Below are 7128 nucleotides of genomic sequence, written 5' to 3'. Positions count from 1 at the left end.
CTTTGTGACCTTTATGACTTGTTGTAAATTTCTAATTGCAGTACCGTAGAGTTCTATTACAATCTCCTTAAAATATATATATCTCCTAAAAATATATATATATATATATATCTCCTTAAAAAGTCTTGTAACATCCTAATTTTTCTTTTTATATATATTAAATCAACGCCACAACTGCACACAAAAAGCGTAATTAACGAGATTATATATAACGAGATTATATTTATGAACGTAAGGCTGTAATAATTATAAGAATTGCATATAAAATATTGCAGAGGGATTTCAGCACTTAAGAACCACGTATAATAATTGCGCGAGGATTTTAGTTTTGATTATCAAATGTCAACACAGCATTTTAATTTCAGCGAGGGTTTCCTGGTTTTAATTATCGATTTATTTCACTTTAGTATCAATTTTTGGTATTATGTGAGGTTAAATCTCCCCTTTTTAATTTGGGTGAAATTTGCCGAACTATTTGTAAGATTTGGCAAGCAGTTTGCAGCACAAGAACCAGCGTTGAGTAATTTGTAGAACAGTTCCTGGAAAGTATGAAATCGTAGAACAATTGATTCATTTGATGAAAAACGACTGTAAATTTACAAGGACGACTGTCGCAAAAATGAGGAAAACCAGAAATTTCAATACCGCTGTTCTTTTTAAAGCTTTACTCACAAACTGAATGAGAGGTATTATCTTGGAGTCTTTTCATGTGAAACTTTTTCCTTCCACGTCCGAACTTTCAGCTTTCAAGTCTGTCTTTGAGGGAAGCCACAATCACTGAACGAGTAGGGCTTTGTTTGATGATTGCATTGTTCAAAGCTGGATTTTAACCCCTCAAAACTCCAGTTCGAACCTTTATGAAGGTTGGTACGCACAGATTTTTGGAGGTGGCTTTGTTCGGCTGGCAATGAGAGCTAACTCATTCTCCATAATTAGATAACTCGACTTCTTAACTACTAAAAATCGGCGAACCGTTAGGAAAACGTAGTGATCGAGGTGTTCAAAGTATCAGTTATCTGTCGTTTTCTAAAAGTCTAGATCATGATATACATGACACGTTGGAATTTCAAAAGTGAAATTTTTATTCTCTGCGGAAGCCAGCGGTGAAATCGTTGCCATCATTCTTATTCTCTGATCTGGAGGCCCATAAATTGCACCTCTGCCAGCTTTGATAGCATAATGGCAAGGAAATCCAGGGAATCGCGGCACCCAATCCTGCGAAATCATTCTGACAAAAAGCTCACAAACTTCTTCCTCATTCTGAAGCTCCTGAAATGCATATAAAATTGTATGATAAGTCATATTATCGCAACCAACATCTTTCTCCTCCATCTCTTTCATCAATATCAACCCATCCTTCACACGGCCTGATTTGCAAAAACAACTGATCAAGGCATTGTAAGCCGTAGTATCAGGCCCGTGACCGTTTATGATCATTTCATCAAACAGTTTCCTGGCACGATCAATATAGCGGACAATACCCAGCCCATGTATCAAAGTAGTATAAGTCCGAATGTCAGGACAACAGTGATTCTTTTTCATCACTTCCAAAAGTTCCAATGCATCATGAACTCTACTACCCTTGCACAACGCATCTATGAGAATGTTATAGGTAACAATATTGGGACTCAAGCCTCTTCTGATCATTTCTCTGAAAAATATCTCTGTTGCTACTGCATTGCCAGATTCTTTAAACCCCAAAAGCAAAATATTAAACGTCTGGGCATTGGGAGCAAACCTCTGGTGCATCTTATTGAATACAGCCCGGGCTTCCTTCACGTGTCTCTGAGTGCAAAATGCCTGAAGGAGGACATTAAATGTGTCCGTGTTCAATTTCCCCACAAACTTCTCCATTTTTTTCGAATGCCTCTAGGGTTTCATCGAACGACCTTCTCCGTGCATACTTTGATAAAACGACGCTAAGGGCCTTGAGGGTTATTTTATTTTGTTGGTGCATTTCGTCGAGCAGTTCCCAGACCTCGTCGAAATCCCGCATTCGGGCTAAGATGTGAAGCATTTTTTTATAGGCCTGGGAAGTGTGTTGATAATCGGGATTTTGCCGGGCGATCCAATGGAAGAAATGCAGGGCCTTCGAACCATTGACGTGGCCGGAGAAAAGCCTCCCCAACACATTTTCTACTAAAGAGTCCGACAGTGTGAGATTGCTGTGATGCAGAGTGGATTCGATCGCGGAGTGTGGGAATGGATGGTCATTTATTAATTTGCAAATTCTGTCGATCTCTGGAGATTGGAAATTGATTTGAGAATGGGAACTTAGAAAATTGCAGCGAGTGAAGAAGCGGGGAATACATTTCCACCATGCATTCGAAACCAGTTGCTTCCCGGTCATCATCCTCGCTAATTATACCTTGGAGCTACAGGTTATTTTTCTTTTTGCAGTATGCCCTCTGTATACTCTGCTTCACGTTTAATTCTGAATGCATTTCGTTGAACCTCTTCCCAAAAATCTAAGACTTTTTGTTTATTGGACGTAGAGTTTATCCTTACAAATCTGTTAAAAATGAAAAAAATAAAAATAAAAAAAATTGACAAGAACATTTGATAAATTGTCCTTTTCTTGGCCACCATTTCCCCAGTGCATAATAATCTTTAACAAAAATGAAAGCAATGAATAAATAGAAACATATTCATCGACCATCAATATCTTGTGAATGGAATATTGAAAGTTGTGAGAATAATGGAGGGTTACTAATACTTAAAAAAAAAATTGAAGTCACACAAAGGAGTTAATCAACTCATTAAAATTTTAAATAAATTGTCTAGTGAAAAAAAAAATTATATCTTTTAATAAGGTAACGTAGAGCAAGACCAGCGAACATAAAATTAACTCTTTCAATTTATAAAAAATTATTAATTTTACTTAAATAATTATTTATTATTTTTTTAATATTTTTATTTTTCATATAAACTTTTTATGTTATTTATATTAGTAAGTGAAAAAAAAATAATATATATATATATATATATATATATATATATATATATATAAGTAAATAAAGTTGACTTGAGCTTTCTGTAATAGTTAAAATGATTGGAAAGTAGGTTTTATTTATAAAGGCAAGTTGTGATAATGAAGATTAGAAAGATAAATATGTTAGGAGTGATAAAGAAGTTTTCTTCATGGAGTATTTATCAAGATTCGGGAAGTTTGAGAATTTTAATTTAACATTTCTCAAATTTTCCGTATCTCATTAATAAATTTTATTTATTTTATTTTGATTGGTTTTTACTTTATAAGGAAAATAAAGTAAAACAGTGACAGTTTATCGTCATTATGCTTCAGTGGTCATCCTGTCTCTTCTGGAGGCCGGTTTAAGATCATATGGTCCCATCCTGCATCTGTATCTTGCTGCATCTTGTAATTGACCAAATAATAATTATTTACATTAATTTTTGTTAGCTAGAGTTATCTACATAAGGCAGACACGTCTCTTATGCCTTGTATATTAGAGAACCTTCATTATTGCATATCACTATACCTTTGTAACTGTTACATTTAATATATTTATATGTAACTGCTATATCCAATATATTTATTTGTCTACTGGGCTACAGCCTACATGGCTTTGTGCCTTTATCTATGAATACATAAGATACATTGTAATTTATGATTACATTAAGATACACCACAAGTGGTAAACATAGCTTAAGGTAGTCACAGTACGCCATAGGCATTCACAGGAAAAGGTACGAGGGCATGTGGTCCAATAGGCAGAACATAATATTAAATGTAAGTCAATCTCTTTATTTTTCTCGTCAATGTTTCTCATCATTTTTGTGATTTTCGGCTATCATTTAATACATTGGTGATGCACACGGCTGATAGGAATCCTGCTTTCAATGCTGTATATCCTCCATGTTATTTTGATATAATAACTAACTAAGAACAAGTGATGGCTTCATAGGAGATTCTTATAGGTTTGGACATCCTAATAGTCCCAAATGATGAGAGGTAAATATGACCCTGCAAATAATGCACATTGCACGCAGGACCCTGTCAAGAAGATCTATACACAATGGGAGATAGAGCAAGACACGGTGTCTAAGAAATGAGAGATTGAGAGAGTTGAAACTGCAAGTGCATTCACTGATAAACATAAAGAATATTAGCGATTGAGTGGAAAGCCCTTTTACAGGCCTAGGGTTACCCTCCTTAAAGAGATTATCCTAGAATGAATTGTAATTCCTCTACTGCCTCTAGGTTGCTATAAATCCAAATCATTTATACAATGTATTGACTCCATTTTAACCACAAATAAGCCTATGATTATTTCCTGAATCATTTAAATACTTATCCAACTTTCTTTCGTCATAACTACTTATATCATATAATGGCTCAATATAACATATAAGCCACACTATTAAACATGATAATACCTCATGACTATGCAACTGAAACATTTGGCCGCTTGCTCCTTGTTTTGGTATGGAAAACCATTCTGGTTTGGAATGCCTAGCAAGCCTATCGAGAACATTTCCTTCGATTTTTGGTTCAGAACTGTTGTTTCTCTACTTAAAAAAGTCAAGAAAACAATTAAGAAAAAGATAGTCTCTACTGCAAAAAAATAGTGTTATCATACAACAATGCTAGTTTTTATACAAAAAAATGATATTTCTTTTTCTCTTGAAAACCTTGTGGGGAAATCCAAGGGATGTCTCCCCACATTTGTGGATGTCATTCATAGTGAACCCATTTGCATAGTCAGTGTGTCACCCAGAGGATTCAAACCGGACACCTGCTGGCACAGAATTAGCCAAATGCCCAGTGACATTGACGACAACCAGTTGAGTTAACTTCTTGGGCTTTATATACTAAAATATCTTATATGCATGCATGTTTGTATATATTGTTTCCCCATATCTTGAAAGTTTGAAAGTACCGTGCCAGTTTCCTTATTCCCAATGACAGAAGTTTATGATATATCATATTACATTATTGGCTTGTAACATTTGGATGTCAGAACTGTTCATGCTTACAAGTGGTTATTGTAAAGTTGTAGGATGTATTTGAACTTCCCTACAGTTGCAACTGAATTCGTTCTCGTGACTACAGCTAGACTTGGTCATTGTAACTAATTGTTTCCCAATTGCAACTAGCTTCTCTTGCCTCTTTTTAAGTTTGTATGTAATAAACCTTCCATTGCATATATCTTTGTGGATGTCATTTCTGATTGTGCTCACTAAATATCTTTAGGTAGATTTGTAACTAGCTAAGAGCCCTTTTATGTTCACTGTGCCACTTTTTGTATGTGATAGGTAGCAAGGATAGTCTTCAAACTTTATCTATATTAGAGAAGTTGTATGTATTTGTTTTTGTTAGACTACGTGCATTATTACTTTTATGTTAGGAAATGAGAATCCCTTTATACATTTTGTTTGACCATCATAGCTTTATCTTCTTGTATACTCACTTCACTGTGGTATTTTAGTTATGTTACGAGATGTCGAAGATCGTGTGTCTTAAAAGGTTTTATGTTGACGACTAAATTTATTAGAGGGATTGAAGTAGGAGATTGTTTGTGTAAGTATTACATTATTTCGCTCCTCTGTGGGCAACCATCTGCAACCAATTTCCTTCTCTAATGTTGGGCAGGACTCCATTGTCTTAGAGTCTCTCTGGGATGCCTAAAAACTATTGGAAACGATAATATTTTATGGATCAGGCCCAGATTCAGGGTTGAGATAGTTGAGAATAGCTCTTGAAATTATGCTTACGCTGGACCTGAATGTATCTAATGCAATTTTGCCCATGTGAGGTATTGGCAGAAAAGGAAGTAGCTATACGTTTGAAAATGCTGAAGTAATTCAAGAATGGTGTTGAAGGTATGAATAATGGAATTTTTGAGATGAGACTATTAATGTGCTTGTGAAGGAATCTGTATTTTATGTTACATTTTGCAAATTGAGAATATAGGAAGAACATACACGTGCTTCTTTTGAAATGATCAGTGTCAGCATGGACTTGTATAGTAAGTAAGAGGTGTAATGCGATGATAATTCAGTTAGTTGTAAATTCAAAGCAATTAGTTTGTGTCGACCTTGATATCATGTTTCCTGGATATATGACAGTCTAATAGGTTTTGATCTAGTGAAAACTAAGGCATGTTATTCTCTTCATTGGTGCTTTGTTATTTGCATTTTTGTGCTAGTAAATCCACATATTGACATTTTACTTAAAGTTAAATTATGCAAAAAAAAAAAAAAAAATGTGCTTAATTTAAAAATCAGAGATACCTGTTACCAGAAGGTTGGCAAGAGTTTCAGGAAGGGTTCCTAAGATTATGTGTCGCCGTTTCTCCTTTATGTTCTAAGGACTTCGGGACGAAGTCCATTGTTAAGAGGGGGTGTATGTAGTGCCCACTCTAGTTTCCTGACCCTAATACGACATTATCTTAGACACTTTATTCTTCGAGGACCTCAGATTGAGGATCTGGACCCATGACACTATTATTAGCGATTGAGATATTCATGGTTGTGATGTTTATGAATGCTTTCCATTGATATTATGGTAGCATGAATGGTTATGTATCTTATCTATCAGTATTCTGATGATTGCAGTATTAAATAGTTAAGTTGGTCTCTATTTGAAATTATGATGAGGGTAGTAAAGAATATGTATGCGCTCTACTAAAAGCATAATGAGGATAAATTTTATGGATAGGTATATTTCTACGATGTTACGATGTTGATAGCTTAATGAATATGTATGTTTCCATTGATGATTATTGATGATAGCCATGAGGGATGTGTCCCCTATGTTACCTACTTCCTTTAGTTCAGACTTACAATGGACAATGATGTGAATGACCAGGAATTGTTAATGATGCTATTATGATAATTGACTAACATTGAGAAACCTTGTTACTGATGACTATTGAGTATGGCAGGAAACCATTAGAGGCACTCGCATATGACATGTCGATGACCCCTGGTTTGATGAAAATTTATATTACTTTATCTTTGAAAGTCTAAGTCGATCTTGGAATCTGCCATATATGTTTAACTATATCCTGATGATATATTAATGGTTGCAGGCACATATTAGTTGCTTGACCGAATGACTCACATATGGGTGATGGGGTTGTACAAGTGGATGGAACTACATGG

General features: G+C 35.0%; 1 pseudogene; it reads right to left on the bottom strand.

Moving 5' to 3' along the window:
* Positions 1-1026: 1026 nt before the first annotated feature.
* LOC149192974 (uncharacterized) lies at positions 1027-2469 on the bottom strand (annotated as a pseudogene).
* Positions 2470-7128: the final 4659 nt, after the last annotated feature.

This window comes from Pinus tabuliformis, chromosome 2_2, assembly GCF_031772625.1.
Source record: "Pinus tabuliformis cultivar Carrire ecotype Pingquan chromosome 2_2, CPIR1, whole genome shotgun sequence".
Classification (NCBI taxonomy): domain Eukaryota; kingdom Viridiplantae; phylum Streptophyta; class Pinopsida; order Pinales; family Pinaceae; genus Pinus; species Pinus tabuliformis.
This window is presented reverse-complemented; position numbering and strand designations above follow the sequence as displayed.